Source organism: Myxocyprinus asiaticus, chromosome 31, assembly GCF_019703515.2.
Source record: "Myxocyprinus asiaticus isolate MX2 ecotype Aquarium Trade chromosome 31, UBuf_Myxa_2, whole genome shotgun sequence".
Taxonomy (NCBI): Eukaryota; Metazoa; Chordata; class Actinopteri; order Cypriniformes; family Catostomidae; genus Myxocyprinus; species Myxocyprinus asiaticus.
In genome coordinates, this window is record NC_059374.1 from 9,639,028 (window position 1) to 9,656,081 (window position 17,054).

Here is a 17,054-nt window from a genome sequence, read left to right on the forward strand (position 1 = left end):
GAATGTATCATTTAATATAATTAATATCTGCATTATAAACAGTACAATGGCCCAGGGGTGTACAACACAACAAAATTACCAAAGCAAAGCTAAAAAAAGCTAAAAAAATAAATAAAATACAAATAAATAAATAAATAAAGCTTAAAAAAACAAAAACTCATCAGAAAAGCCACAACACAACTAAATAATCAGAAAAGAAATATTTATAAAAATCTTGCTTAAATGCTGAAATCACAATGGAAACCCATTACGCGGTGACCGGGTAACTTCTCTTGAGAGTGACTTGCAATAGTATAAACAGCCTCATGACCTGCCTGCATTAAACCAGGACTGACACATGACTTAAAATGAATTTTCTATTTTGTTTTTATTTTCTGTTAATTTCATTGTGTTGTGGTTTAATTTAGTTTTGTTATGGCTTATTTCTACATTATAAGCCACAACACAACATTCGTGTTGTCAACTTTTGTTTGCTTGCTAATTTTATTTTGTTGTGCACCCCTGGGCCTCCATAATTATATCCTCTAGAAATTGGTATTGGCATAAGTCATTAAAAAAGGTCTTGGTTACTTTTGTAACCTCCGTTCCCTGATGGAGGGTACGAGATGTTGTGTCGATGTAGTGACACTAGGGGTCACTCTTGGGAGCCCCAAACACCTCTGATCTTTGAGAAAAGGCCAATGGGAATTGGCAAGTGGAATTTGCATGCCACTCCCCTGGACATACGGGTATAAAAGGAGCTGGCTCGCAACCACTCATTCAGGTTTTGTGCTGAGGAGCCGAGACAGGGTCCTGGACATTTCAGCAGGTAGTACAGCACTGTGGCAAGAGGGACACAATGTCTCATTCCCTCCATCAGGGAACGGAGGTTATGACAGTAAACAAGACATTCCCTATCTGTCACTCACTCGAAGTTGTGTCAATATAGTGACACTATGGGTCCCTATACGAAACGCCACAACTAGCTGAACTGTGTTAAATGGTCTGGTGGTGCAAGACGGGCAGGCCATTGTGTGCCTCGTAGCCAGCGCACCTGGCCGTCAAGTAACCTCCCCCAACGCTCCTATGAGTGTCGTACGGTCCCCTGCACCTCAGGGACAAGTCGACTGCACAAGAATGGGGACAGGCTGCCCCAGCCGTGGCCTCTTCTCTTTTTTTCCTCCCCAAAAAAGAATGGAAATCTTGTTCAGCCGGGGGCCATTAAGTGTCCGTGTCGGAGAGGTGTCCCTTCCAAAGGGGAAGACACCACGGAGACCACACCCTACCCGAAGGGGAGGTAATTGTGTGGAAATACATCACATGGTCTTACCAAGCTTGTCGGCAGTGTCGCACGTGGAGAAGTCCCCGTGGTAGGTCCTACACAGAGGGAGGAGCTCTACAACATGGCGACCGGTGGCAGAGGGAACTCTGCTCAAGGAAGACGCGGGTTTACCAATGGGGAAACTGTCTTGCGGAAGATACATCACATGGGGTTACATACAGGCAACCGGCGCATGTGGAGCACCTACCCCAGCACAGGGCCTATTAGCAGACGTGCTGGGCTGGCATCGAGTTTCTCCGCCAACTCGCCTGCCACAGGGCTAAGGAGGAAGGACATCCAGGGTCCACGTCTTTGTGAACAAGGCTGGGGGGTAAAAGCGCACATCTCCCCCTCCAGGAGGGGGAAGGCACTATGTGCAAGCGGTACACCCAGCCAGTTGTCCTGTACATTTACCTGTTCATACCTGACAATACACGGGACGAAACTGGCTTAACCCAGAGACTGTAGAACCTCACAAAGGTATTGGGTGTTGCCCAGCCCGCTGCTCTGCAGATGTCTGCTAAAGAGGTGCCATTGGACAGGGCCCAGGAGGCCGCCACACTCTTGGTAGAGTGTGCTCGTAGCCCCAAGGGGGGCAGCATGTCCTGGCCGTGATATGCCAAGGCGATGGTGTCAATGACCCAGTGGGCGATCCTCTGTTTGGAGACAGCACTCCCTTTCCGCTGTCCTCCAAAGCAGACAAAGAGCTGTTCAGAGCGTCTAAAGTGCTTTGTGCGGTCCAAATAGATTCACGAAGCGCGCACTGGACACAGCAATGACAAGGCTGGGTCTGCCTCCTCCTGGGGCAGCGCTTGCAGGTTCACCACCTGATCCCGAAACGGGGTCGTGGGAACCTTGGGCACATAGCCCGGTTGGGGTATTAGGACCACATGAGAGTATCCTGGACTGAACTCCAGGCACATGTCGCTGACAGAGAACGCCTGCAGGTCCCCTACCCTCTTGATGGACATGAGCGCAGTCAGGAGGGCAGTCTTCAAAGAGAGTGCCTTTAGTTCAACTGATTCCAGGGGCTCAAATGGGGCTCCCCACAGGCCCCGTAGGACCACGGAGAGATCCCATGAGGGAATGAGGTGCGGTCTGGGAGGGTTCAGCCTTCTCATGCCTCTAAGGAACCTGATGATCAGGTCGTGCTTCCCGAGAGACTTACCATCAACTGCTTCATGGTGCGCCACTATAGTGGCCACGTACACCTTCAAGGTGGAGGGGGCCAGTCGCCCCTCCAGCCTCTCCTGCAGGAAGGAAAGCACCGACCTGACTGTGCATCTCTGGGGGTCTTCGCGTCGGGAAGAACACCACTTAGCGAACAGATGCCACTTCAAGGCATACAGGCACCTAGAAGAGGGAGCCCTAGCCTGAGTGATCGTATCTACCACCGCGAGTGGTAGGCCACTTAGGTCTTCTGCATCTGTTCCAAGGGCCAGACGTGGAGGTTCCAGAGGTCTGGTCGCAGGTGCCAGATGGTGCCGGGGGGGCTGTTGCGAGGAGTGTGAGGTCCGAGGACCAAGTCTGGGTGGGCCAGTAGGGTGCAACTAGGATGACCTGCTCCTCGTCCTCCCTGACCTTGCACATGGTCTGTGCAAGTAGGCTCACTGGGGGGATTGCATACTTGTGTAGCCCCCGGGGTCAGCTGTGTGCCAGCATGTCAGGCCGTACCAGAGCGGGCAGTGGGAGGATTTCCGGGAAGCGAACAGGTCTACCTGTGCTTGACCAAATCGACTCCAAATCAGCTAGACCAACTGGGGGTGGAGTCTCCACTCTCCCCTGAGCATGACCTGCTGTGACAGCGCGTCCACGATGTGAGTGGCTTACAATGACTTGAGTCGCTGCTGACTCCAGATGAGGAGATGGCAGGCGAGTTGCGACATGCGACGGGAGTGCAAGTGGCATTGGCGGTTGATGTATGCTACCTTCGCCATGCTGTCCATCCGGACCAACATGTGCTTGCCCTGGATCAACGGCCGAAGCCTCCGCAGGGTGAGCAACACTGCCTGCAACTTGAGGCGGTTGATGTTCCAATGCAGTCGCGGCCCCATTCAGGAGCCAGCAGCTGTGTGCCCATTGCACACGGCGCCCCAGCCTGACTTGGAGGCATCTGTCATGACGACGACTTGCCTGGAGACCTGCTCTAGGGGAACCCCTGCCCATAGAAATGCCAGGTCTGACCAAGGGCTGAACAAGCGGCGACAGATCGGCGTGATCCCCACACGATGTGCCCCGTGGCTCCATGCCCATCTAGGGACACGAGTCTGAAGCCAGTGCAGAACCGGTCTCAAATGCATCAGCCCGAGTGGCGTGACTGCCGCCGATATGCCCCAGGAGCCTCTGAAATTGCTTCAGTGGGACCACCGTTCTCCAACTGAACAATTTCAGGCAGTACAGCACCGACTATGCGTGCTGCTCGTGAGGCACACCATCATTGTCTAACTCCGGGAAAAGAGATGCTTTGAACAGGGGGAGCTTGCTCTTTTCCCAGTTGACCTGAAGCCCCAGCCGGCTGAGGTTCCTGAGCACCAGGTCCCTGTGCACACACAACAAATCCCGAGAGTAAGCTAGGATTAGCCAGTCATCGAGATAGTTGAGGATGCGGATGCCCACTTCCCTTAGCAGGGCAAGGGATGCCTCTGAGACTTTCGTGAAGACACAAGGCGACAGGGACAGACCAAAGGGGAGGACCTTGTTCTGGTATACCCGGCCCTCAAAAGCAAACCGCAGGAAGGGCATGTGTCGAGGTAAAACCAAGACGTGGAAGTACGCGAACCAATCCTGATGTCGAATGCTTGATAAAATGCGTTTCTGCATCAGCATCTTGAATGGGAGTCTGTGCAAGGCCCGGTTCAGTACTCGCAGGTCCAAGATTGGCCGCAACCAACCACCGTTTTCGGTACGATGAAGTAGGGGCTGTAGAACCCCTTCTTCATCTCGGCTGGAGGGATCCTTCTGCAGAAGGGTCGCAATCTCCGCACGCAGGGCAGCGGCATTCTTGCCCTTCACTGAGGTGAAAGGGATGCCGTTGAACCTGGGTGGATGCCTGGTGAACTGAATCGCATAGCCGAGTCGGACGGTCCTGGTCAGCCATCGCGACGGGTTGGAGAGCGCATGCCATGCCTCCAAACTCCGGGCGAGGGGGACCAAGGGGACAATCGCATCTGATGTACCGGTGGGTGGGGACTTGCGGTGGGGCGGAGCCTGAGGCGCCACGTTGAGGGGGCTCGAGCCCTGAACTCATGGCCGTGCTGAGTCTGGGGACAGCGAAGCACTTACCTGCTCCGGATACCCACCATAGGACCGGTCAGGGAGGGGGAGGAGGGAAATCGTCCCCATAGTCCGTCAAAACCGCTCTGGTGTGGGTGTGTTCGTGCCACAGCTGGGCACACCGGGGCGGGGGGCCTGCTTCCGGGGCATCATGCCTGCCGTAAATGTGCGGTGTCCGGCGGTCATGATAATGACAGCCGTGAGCACTGGGTGTGTGACCCATGGAATGAGGAAACCGCTCAATTATTGACAATGTGGGTACCGCAGTCTTCTGGGCATGTGGCAAAATCAGCAGAAAAGGAAACAAAAGATTCTCCTCCCGGCCCTCCACTGGGGGATGGAGTGGTCTGTTTACCACCTCCAATGCAGCGGGTCTCCACGTCTCTGGGTCGCCGTCTGAGGGGTGCCTCGAAGCCTTCCTCGGGTTCTTGGCGGCGGGCCGTGAGACATGGGGCATCTGCTTCCTGCGGGTGGCTCCATGCTGGGGCCGGGCCGCCGGGGCGGGCTGTGGCAGAGCCGGTGTTGTTGCCACAGGGGGACTCCCTTGGCAACGAGCAGACGGGGTACAGGATCTTGATCCGTGCCAGGGCAGGATGTGCTGAATAGCCTCCGTCTGCTTCTTAACTGCCGAGAATTGCTGGGCAAAGTCCTCGACGGTGTCGCCGACTAGGCCAACCTGGGAGATGGGGGCGTCAAGGAACCGTGCCTTGTCAGCCTCCCTCATCTCGGCCAGGTTGAGCCAAAGGTGGCATTTCTGGACCACGAGGGTGGACATCGCCTGCCCGAGAGTCCGCGCCATGACCTTCGTCTCCCAGAGAGCGAGATCAGTTGCCGAGCGCAGCTCCTGTATCGATCCCGGGTCAGAACTACCCTTGGCTTGGAGCACTTGCAGGAGAGCCATGGTGTGCAGGGCGGAGGCTGCCTGTCCAGTGGCAACCTACAGGCGCTGGACGGGAGTCTCAGGCGGTTCCACCAGGTGGCGGCATTCTGCGGGCACAGGTGCATCGCAACCACCTTATCCACCTGGGGAATCGCAGAGTACCCCCTGGCAGCCCCACTATCGAGGGTAGTGAGAGCAGAGGAGCTGAGAGACCGGGTCCGGTCCGGGCTCATCCTCTTTGCGACCCCAGAATGAGCAACCGCAACGTTGCCATGGTCATGTTCTCGCAGTGAGGACATGACCCGTCCACGAATGCTGTTTCCGCGTGGGCAGCACCCAAGCATGTAAGACAGCGATCATGGCCGTTGGAAATGGAGAGGTAACGACTACAACCAGGAATTATACACAAACGGAAAGGCACCTTTAAAAAGACGCTCTCTGTGAGTGGCACTCTTTTAGAAGGGAAATATACTCTTTTGGAGGAAGAATATACTCTTTTTGTCTGCTGAAGCGTCTGCACTCCACTGGTGCAAGAGGGGGAGAAGCCGCTGTAATGCTCTGTAAATCCAACAGCTTTTGTAGAGGTGAATGGATCGACGGAGGAATTCAGCTCGCTGAAAGAGTGGTTGCGAGCCAGCTCCTTTTATACCCATATGTCCGGGGGAGTGGCATGCAAATTCCACTCGCCAATTCCCATTGGCCTTTTCACAAAGATCAGAGGTGTTTGGGGCTCCCAAGAGTGACCCCTAGTGTCACTACATCAACACAACGTCGAGTGAGTGACAGAGAGGGAACCCATATTGGGTGACCACTAATCAGAATATCATAGAGCCTTGCGGGTGAATTTTATTAATTAATTTTACACTTACAGTGTACAGTTTCTGACACTACACTCAAAGCACTTTACATAGAGAACAGGGGACTCTTCTTAACCACCAGCAGTGTGCAGCATCCACCTGGATTACGTGACGGCAGCCATAAAGCGCCAGTATGCTCACCACACACCAGCTACAGGATCACTGGTGCGGAGAGAGTTAAGTGAAAAGCCAATTAACGGTTGGGAATCATGAGAGGCCATGATTAGCGCCAATAGGGGAATTTTGCCAGGGTTACACTCCTGCTCTTTATGAGAAATGCCCTAGGATTTTTAATGACCACAGAGAGTCAGAACCTCGGTTTAACCTCTCATCCAAAGGACGGTGCCTTTTTACAGTATTACATCCCCTGCTGGCCTCAAAGACACCTCTTTTGACTTGGTCTAATAAGCAACCACTTCGAAACCACCCAAAACATGCTAGAAGCCCAAAAGCAATGCATTAAAAACCACCCAGAACAGCTCAGCAACCACATAGCAACGCCCTGGCAAACAAACACAACACCCTAGCATTGTGACGGCAAGATTTCATGGAAAAGCACCACTTACAGTTTCTTCCAGAAATGTTAAAATCTACCTTAGTATGCACACATACCTCATGACTAAATGCACAGCAGTATTTTAATCACACTCCATAATAGGTAGGCCCACATTTGATGTAGTTTTCACACATTTGTCAGAACCATCTCTGCATTGGTTAATGAGAAGAATAGAGACTGTTGAAGAGATTAAGCTCTGATTTCAGGCCTGCTGAGGTGCATTCAGGCAAATGAGTGTCTGTGTCGGAGCTGCTAAATTAAACTAAATTAAACCTTTTTAGGAAAGGGAGCTTGAGTCTGCCTGACAGATTGCTTCAAGAGCATCAGTGGAGAGGAGCTCACAGCTTTAGTGGGAGGTCTTTTACTCACTCTTTCTTTCCTAATCCTGTTCTTTGAAGGGACAGTTCACTCAAAATTGAAAATTCTGTTATCATTTACTTAACCTCATGTTGTTCCAAACCTGTATGGCTTTCCTTATTCTATGGATAATAAAAAAAAAAATTTTTAAGAATATCCTCGGTCCTGACTACCACCACTGGAGTTCGCGAGTTCGAACCCCATGGTGTGCTGAGTGACTCCAGCCAGGTCTCCTAAGCAACCAGATTGGCCCAGTTGCTAGGGAGGGTAGAGTCACCTGGGGTAACCTGCTCGTGGTCGCTATATTGTGGTTCGCTCTCGGTGGGGCGCGTGGTGAGTTGTGCGTGGATGCCGTGGTGGATGGCGTGAAGCCTCCACACGTGCTATGTCTCTGTGGTAACACAACTGAGATTCATCCTCCGCCACCAGGATTGAGGTGAGTCATTACACCACCACAAGGACTTAGTGTGCATTGGGAATTGAGCATTCCAAATTGGGGAGAAAATGGGGAGAAAAAAAAAAGAATATCCTGGGTCACTCTTTTCCATCAGGGTTCCCACGGTCATGGAAAATATCAGGGAATTTTTAAATAGTTTTCCAGGCCTGAAAAAGTCACAGAAATGAGTAAAATCTTAAAAGTCATGGACATTTCTATAGTGAATATACATTCAGTATTTCAAAGGAGGACAGATTTTGCTCTTTTTTAGAGTAAAACTTGCTTGCAAGCCATAGTGATGATTTGATTTCAAGTCAGATCTTTTTAATGATTCATCAAAGTGATTCACAAATTGGTCTGAATTTGCTGAATTCCACGTCCAAGCCATTCCAAGCAATTCATGTCATTATTCACTAAATATCACCAACAGTAAGCTGTTAACCACTGCAACCGAATCATTGAATTATAACAGAATCAGTCTGATTTGTAAACAAATCATTTAGACTGGTTTTGTGAAATGGATCAACCAATTAATTGTCTAACTATTCGTTCACAAATTGAACTTCACCTTTTTCTCAAATAAACTTTTATGAAATTGCCAAGGAAAGCTTTCGCAGATGCCAATATTTTCAGTGAATATTGATTTCAATTTTTGTCTGTTCCTCATTCAAATCTATCATATGACTTTAGAAGTCTCTAAATATAGTGCACAAGTTGTATGGACAACAAAAGAAAGTTGTGGACTAAAGCACTGAACTGGTTAGCAAAAGGTTGTTGGTTCAATTCCCACAGCCACCACCACTGTGTCCTTGAGCAAGGCACTTAACTCTGGGTTGCTCCAGGGGGATTGTCCTTGTAATAAGGGCACTGTAAGTCATTTTGGATAAAACGTCTGCCAAATGCATAAATGTAAATTAACTATTCCTTTAACAGAAGCAGGGCAGAGCGAAAGAGAGTGAGACAAGGGCCAGGTTTGGTCTGAGAAAATGGTGGATGTTGTGTGTGATGGAAACAATGAAATTAAACACCCAGGCAGCACACGCACTGAACCTGGAGAACACTACTCTTTCATAGCAGCCATTGTAAAGGAGAAACCATTGAGGTATTGTTCAGTACAGCTCAGTCAACCAACATATACCAACCCCCCACCTGCCTTGGCAGAATTTTCAAGCCAATGGACCAGTACATTGTCTATATATCATTTATTTTTCAGGATGCAAATTTCTATTAGGAAACTCAAGCGTTTATTGCTTATTACTTACCTTATGATCACACAAGAAGCTAGCATGTTGCTTCTGAATGCTATAGTACCCTGACATTGGTGCCATTATGCTGAGTTCCAGACTCGCATTACATCAGCAACATGGGAGACCTGGGTTCTCGTCCCACTTTGAAACCAGGAAGTAATTGCATTCGCATAATCAGTGACTAGTGCGATTCGGAAGTTCCATTTTCCTCTAAGATTATGTTTTTACTCCACTAACAATTAGGTTTAGGGTTGGGATTTGGGGGTAGAGTTAACAAAATATGCAGTCCTCTTCACTGTATTACATCATTTACAGCTAAAAACAACTCGCTTTACAACTTGCTTTTGGCACACCTTTGTGGGCAATTCACTCAGAAACTGGAGCTCATGTGTCCTTACTTTCCAAAACACTTCTCGTTTTGGCCACTGGGGGCAGTGCTTAAAATTTCTGTAAGCACAAATTGAAATTAGCTCGAGAAAAGTCAACATACTGTTTTTGAATTCACTGTGAGATGAGTCTGCTCCTAGACCAAGCAACTTAACTAAGATACTGCTAATATTCTATAATGAGCCTCAATGTCACAGCTGGAGTGTTTATATGCCAGTATTTTTAAGTATTTTGTGGTTGCATTCCAACATAATGACACAGGAAATCAACATGTTGCTTCCAAATGTTCATTTACCCTGAAATCGACCCATTCTACCGAATTTACTGACCAGCGCCATCCCCATCAGACATTTTTGCATCAATTCAAATGTGTTCACTTTTTGCTGTGGTTCTACTGATAGCATGTTGCATAAGCAGCCTCTGAGACATGGGTTTTGCACCCATGGAAACCAGGGAAGTAATCACGTTCACAAAAACAATGGCGAGCACAGATGTGGAGGATGCATTTTTACTCTGAAATAAAAATTTTACTCCACTGATGTTTAGGTTTAGGGTTTTGGTTAGGCTGTAGAGTTAATACAATATGCATTCCTTTTCAAATTATTAAATTATTCAAACTCGCTTTTAACCCCACTTTGTGGACATTTCACCCAGAACCTGAAACACATGTGCCCTTATGTTCAACAACACTTCAGTTTCGGCCACTGGCCCACTGGGGACAGTGGTTTGAAACTGATGTCTCTAACCCTGTGTTTCAAACAGCCTAAATGATGCTTTTGGACGGCACTTCGAAGGGAGAACAATCATTATTGCCATGCTGTAAGCTTATTCCAAAAATAATTTCTAATAAAAATGACTTTAAAAGTTCCAAATGACCGTTATTTTTAAGCCCCACTATTTTCAGCACTCCAAAGCCCTCACAGTGTATGGTAAAGTCTTTGTAGGGATGATCACTTCTGTATGGAACACACCCTAAATATCTTTTAAGTTGTACATATCTAAAAGGCTTTGCATTTTAGATGCTGCTTATACATTGATATAGTATGTTTACTTACATATTGTAAAAATGTCTATAAAATTACTCTGGTATTCCATTTATTTCTGAGCAGAAAGGCTCAAGTGATTGTTGTTTTGAGCATAAGTAACAGTGGCGACCTGGTGCTTTGTTGTGTGGTTCAGTCTGCTGGGGGGATTTTTCATTGACTGTCCTTAGAGTTGAAGGTGACGTGAAGATTGAGGTTGACAACATTGTCATATCCGGGGCATGCTTTAAAAAAAGCAGTTCAGATATGGTCATTGAAAGTGACGTCCTGTCATGCTGAGGCTGATGGACTCCTTTGTGACTAGTGTGATTGTGTTTTGGGGAGGCTGGTGACGTGACATTGCCTTGCTGTGGGGTCTTGACATGTGTCCTCGTCTTGGTGACTCTCAGAGAACACCTGAGGTAACCCTTGATTTATGTCCTCCTGCCTTTCAACAGCTTTCTCAACAAGCTTTGATATGGATGGTTTTTGTCAAGTGGAATTTAAAAGCTACACTTACCCTGACCTATCTATGGCTGTATCTGCTTGCTTTTCATAGTTTTAGTGTTTATAAATGTTCTATCGAATCTTTTACTTTTAAAAATTAAGGACATTCTTCAGAAATGTATCTTATCAAGAGAAGAAGAAAAAAAAGTGAGGCAAACATTTGCGGACACACCATACCTGGAATCCTCAATATCTAGCTTTAAAACGTATTGTGTTTTCAAAAATACTTTACCAGGGCTCCAGACTGTGACTAAATGGTCGCATTTTGTGACCGTTTTCCCCACCTGTGTGACCAAGTTTTGTTGGTCACAAAACAATGGCCAACAATCCCTCTTTCCTATTTATGTGCTGCCGTTTCCTATTAAGCAATATCAAATGGCAAACGCATCAATTGCGGAATGAAACAGCGCTATCCGCTACCTGGACCAATTATCGGCACGGCTCAATGGACAGAGCAGCGCGATCACAGAACAGGTGCGTTCTTTCGCGGAGCGTAAATAATTACAGCGCTGCAAGAACCAGAGAGATGCACAGCGCGAGCGCGGAAAAGTTGCGTTTACTCGCTGAACCGTTTCAAGCTCTCGATGCAGACCACTAATCATTACAGCACTGCCTGCAAGAACCAGTGACGCTCGGAGCGAGTAGTGGAAAACTTTTGAATTCACCACAGAATTCTTAGGCGCAAACCTCTATGAAAACCCTTGGTGAGTAAAGTAGTTTAAAACCACATTAAATGGCCTGACATTTAAAACAGTAGCTGACAAGGTGAACAGGAACACAGATATAAACATGACTTTTCACACATCAGCGCCCTTAGAGAATTACCATATATTTACTGTTGTAACACTAATTGTATTAGCTAGTATTTTAGACAGAAATAGATTAATAATAAATATTATCATTTATAATGGGCTACATTAGGGGGTGAGGAATCATTAATCGCTCTCAAGATCGAACCCCTAGTATCACTACATTGACACAACGTTGAGTGAGTGACAGACAGGGAACATGTTACATCTAACCATGGTATTGAAGATATGCTTTGTTTTACCTGAGGTTACCATTGTATTGTTAACCAATGTTAAAACTATATATATATATATATATATATATATATATATATATATATATATATATATATATATATAAATAAACTATGGTACATTTTCATAAGGGCAAATGCAAAATACAATCAAGGGCTTTAAAGCCTGGACCTTTGTGAATTATGTACAAAGTTAGCTTTCCTTCTGTGTAGAAATGCTCTATGATTGTAGAAAAATATAATTGGTTTTATTTGCCTTCAAATTTCTAAGAATCAACAAAAACCAGAATAATTTAGCCCTACATACAGTAAATTAGGTGTAAACGTTTTACTTTTTATTGATGTTATAGATAACATTCTTGTTGTTAATACCAGTAAATTTATATCTGAATTCCAACTCAAAATCAATGCCTTACTGTCGAATTAGCCTTTCAGCAGGGCAAAATATTCAATATTATTGTTAATTGACTTATTTTTGTAATATAACAATAATATCACTTTTATTATTAGTTATCAGACCCCCACACCCCACCGGTGCTACCAAATGAGGTGCTGGTGCCACCAACTGTAGAACTTGGTGGCACTGGTTCCACCACTCTCAAATGTTAGTCTGGAGCCCTGTTCACTTTGTTTTTTCTCAGGCCCACTTTTCAATGCAAGTAATTTCACTCAAGGTAGGACTGTTGTTACAGATTTAGCTTAAATCACTGCCTGATGAACTCACACAAACTTTTGTGGCGGTTGTCCGTGACTCTAGCTTTAGCTTTGATATGTTTGTGTTCTCAGTGAGCTTGTGTACATGACACCAGAAAGCTGTTTATTGCAAGGAAGCTTCTTAAGGCAGGAAAGTGGCATTGCCATTTACATTCACAGTGTTTGCTGCTTTCTCTTTAATTCTGTATACATGTGGCTTAAGCAGCTTTCTCCACAGCAATGTAATTTTCCTATGACACTTGTGTAAATAACAAACATGGGTTCCGAGTAAGATTTCACTATTTTTGCTATATCTGTTGCTTCGATTTATTTCCAGGTAATATTTATTTATTTCTAGAGTTGTTGCTGTGTTTGTTTCCTTTACTTTCCATCATGACCTGCAGCGGAATTTCCCTCTTATGTGAAACTCCAGGATTCCCCCAATGTAGGAGCGCATATGCACAGACGTGAGGGACAGTAGTCGAGATTTGAAATTGGTGTGTATAAATGGGTATATTTTATAGTATATGTGCTTTTCTCTTTTCCCACTGTACTCCCAGATGATTTGAATTCTTTCTGCTGTGTTTACTTGTTGATAAGATGTATGCTCCATCCTGTGGCGTTAGGTAGCCGGTCTGTTCCACGCATATGCACACTCTTAAAAACCTGTAAGAACACCACTTAAGCATTTAAATGGCCATGCAAACCGCATTCTCCAGGAGAAACCTGGGTGTGTTAAAACGCTTTCTCTTAATCCCTTAAACGGCATAAGGAAAACGGCATTCTCATTTACATGATGTTTCTGAATGCTGCTTTCTGCAAAAACCCTGGAATAAACCGTTTTCTTAAGTGCATGTAAATGTGGTCAATGTTAGTGCAACCGCATAGCAACAGCAAGTAGCATATCACGTTTTTCCTGAGATGTGAAATAAATTACAATCTATTTGCTATTTATTGAAAAGTTTTTTCGATAGGTAAATCAGCTCTGGCAATTTCCCAGGATGGGAAGTTGTAACACTACCAGAAAAATTCTGTTTTTATGCTTCAGTACGTGTGAACAAGTCATAATATTAACGTTTTGAGCATTTACAAGACCAGGACGCATTGATGTAAGAAGTCCGCTCTGGGCCATTCACAAAGTTCTGACGAAGATGAAAGTCCTTACTCCGCACTGTTAAAAGCCTGTGACTCTGGAATCGGGAGTCAAATAAATAGCGTCAAATTGGACAGATAGTAAAACTAAAGCGCTTCGCTTCATTTGAGTTGATGAGGAAATTTGTAGACAGCTTAAACAAACAGTAAGTGATTCCATTACTTATGACAAAATAATTGGCCTCCTTTGGGAACAAGGTTTACATGAAGGACCAAAAGCCATGTGATCAGTGGCTTGACATTTTAAAGAGTTTAAAAGCATTTTGGCAATCACAAAACAGCACAAACAATCCACATGAAAACTTTAAAACCCAATAAGTTTCCAACATTAAAGGAATAGTTCACCCAAAAATGAAAATTCTTTCATCATTTACTCACCCTCATGCCATCCCAGATGTGTATGTCTTTCTTTCTACTGCTCAACACAAAAGAATAATTTCTCAGCTCTGTTGGTCCATACAATGCAAGTGAATGGGTATCAAAACTTTGAAGGTCCAAAATCACATAAAGGCATCATAAAATAATCCACTCCAGTGGTTAACTTGATATCTTCAGAAGCGATATGATAAGTGTGGGTGAGAAACTGATCAATATTTAAGTCCTTTTTACTATCAATCTCCAGTATCACTTTCACATTCTTCTTCTTTTGTTTTTGGCGATTTGCATTCTTCATGCATATCGACACCAAATGGGCAGGGAGGAGAATTTATAATAAAGAAGAACTTAAATTTTTCTGTCCTTACTGAAAGTTTTATATATTTAATATACAGCTACGTATATGGATACAGGATTTTGGCCCAATGATATTTAACTGTGGGTGAAGCTACCCAAAGCAATGCTGCAAAAATAGAATAAATAGAAAATAGAAACCAAGTGACCAAAAAAAAAAAAAAAACTTTTTTATTGTCATGTCTATTAAGGACAAAAACTCTACTAGTACTTGGGGATTAAATATCTGTTATACCAATAGAAAATAATCTCAAAAACTAAACATTTAAAGGAATATTCCATGTTTAGACAAATTAAGCTCAATTAACAGTATTTGTGGCATAATGCTGATTACCATGAAAAAAAGTTTCTACTCGTCCCTCCATTTAAAAAATAAAAATAAAAATCACAGTTACAGTTACAGCAAGGCACTTACAATAAAAGTGAATGGGGACAGTCCACTTACATACACTCTGTTTTTAAAAGTAAAACAACAAGGTGAGAATGTTATACATGTTAATATGATTGTAGTGTGATAAAATCACTTACTAACCTTATCTGTGTAAAGTTATATCTCATATTACAACTTTGTTGTTGTGACAATGAAACACTGCAATCCCAGTATTGGATATAACTTTACGCAGATAAGTTCTGTAAGAGATTTTATGACACTAAAATCATGTTAACACTTATAATGTTCACGTCTTGTGGCTATACTTTTGAAACAGTTTGTAGTTTAATGTTTATGGACTGGCCTCATTCACTTCCATTGTATGTGCTAATTTTCAGAGGGTAAGTCAAAATTTATTTTTGTGGTAATCAACATTTTGCCACAAATGCTGTTGATTGAGCTTAACTTTTATTGAACCTATAATGTTCCTTTAAGAAAAAAACCAAAACAAAAAAACCAAAGCAAAAACAATGAACCTTTCCTAGAATCATTACGTAAAAATATCCCTGCTCTCAGCAAACGTCTGGTCCACTGCAGAACAAGAGAAATGGTGAGGACACATATTGCTCTGTCAGTGTGTAAATGTGGTTAGCTAAGCTCTGAATCTCAGGGCCCTTGCCGCAGAGGGTTTTGTGAAGAGGGCCTCTTTGTTTTGTGATTCACAGTCCTCGACGGACAGGGAAATGAGATGCTGTGAGTTACTGGTTAATAATACACGCCCCACAGTAAACATAATGAATGCTTGGCTTCTTTAAAGAGGTGCTATGATCATCTCTCTCCCTCTCTCTTGCGCTCCTGTTTTCCCTCTGGGCTTCCATGATGGTGCTGCATGTTTCTCCTCTCTCCTCCTTTCCCTTTCTCATATGCTGCTTTCTGTGCTATACTTCTTTCTATTCTTTCCCTCCTTTTTCTCTACAGGGAACTGCCTCAATCTCTGAGAGAGGGAGAGGGAGGGAGGGCTTTGCTCTTTTCGTGTGCCGCAGAAGGAATCTCTCTTATTTAGTATGCGCACGTACAGTATATTTCTACCAAGTGCAGACATGGCATTGTTTACAGAGTCCGGTGTAATCTGATTACAAAGTAATTAGTTACTGTTATTTAATACATTTTAGTCAAAAAGTAGTGTTATACATTACATTTTAAATTCTTGTAATCAGATTACATTTACTGACTGTCAAAAAAGTAAATTTTAAGTACACTGCTTGGGTTACACAAATGTCTAAAATGATAATATTATGTGTAATACATTCAAAATATGAATTATGTTCATATGTATGTCTGTTTGTGTTTCTGTGACAGCTGAAGGTGTGACAGCGTGTGAATATGGACAGAGGAAATAGACATTATTTTAAATTTGAGTGGAAAAACAAAAACTCTTCTGTAAAAAAAGTGTTTTAGAAAGTAACTTAAAATTGAAGCAAGAGGTAATGTGAAATGTTCTTTTCAATTAAGTAATCCTTGAAGTAATCCGATTACAATTTTTAGAGAAGTAATTGTATTTGAAGTAATTTGATTACTTTTTGTATTGAATTACTTTTGTATTGGATTACTGTTCGGCAGTTGCTTAGCTGACACTTTCACGCAATTTAAGCAGTTGTCAATAATACATTAGATCAAGAGTAAACAAGCTTGTTTCAGACAGTCTGTTTGACACAACAAGCAAGTAATACATCTAGCAAACTGATAGTGTAGTCTTTACAGCAGCTGGGATGCTGGGAAGATTAAGAACAAAAAAGTTTCTATATGAATTCTATATAATCTGATTGCTGTCCAGGAGAAACAATTGAGATATTTAAGGAATATTTCACCAAAAAATGAAAATTCTCTCATCATTTACTCACCCTTATGCCGTCTCAAACTCGTATGACTTTCTTCTGTGGAACACAAGATATTTTCATAGATGCATGATGTGTCTATACCTATACAATACAAGTCAATGGAGTCCAACACTTTCAAGCTCAAAGGCATTGTTTGGATATACAGACATAGATCTATGAAAATATCTCTATTTGTGTTCCGCAGAAGAAAGAAAGTCATACAAGTTTGAGATGGCATAAGTGTGAGTAAATGTTTAGTGAATAATCATTTTGGGTCATTTTTAATTTGGCAATCTTATTTGGGATTTTTCTAATATGGAATACATGTGCTGTAGGATGGTAATGATTGATGATATTTTAGCATAGCTT

At 44.1% G+C, this 17,054-nt stretch overlaps 1 protein-coding gene across 3 annotated transcripts in view; it reads left to right on the forward strand.

Annotated features, from left to right (window-relative positions):
• Positions 1-17,054, forward strand: part of LOC127421987 (mastermind-like protein 2) — a 147,713-nt gene that overhangs the window by 69,234 nt on the left and 61,425 nt on the right. Inside the window, exon 1 of one of the 3 annotated variants that reach the window (XM_051665279.1) lies at positions 14,167-14,284. The exons of the other annotated variants lie outside the window; for them this stretch is intronic. The gene's annotated coding sequence lies outside the window, so the exon portion shown is untranslated. Of the gene's footprint in view, positions 1-14,166; positions 14,285-17,054 lie in introns of those variants that run through there. 3 annotated transcript variants of the gene reach the window in all.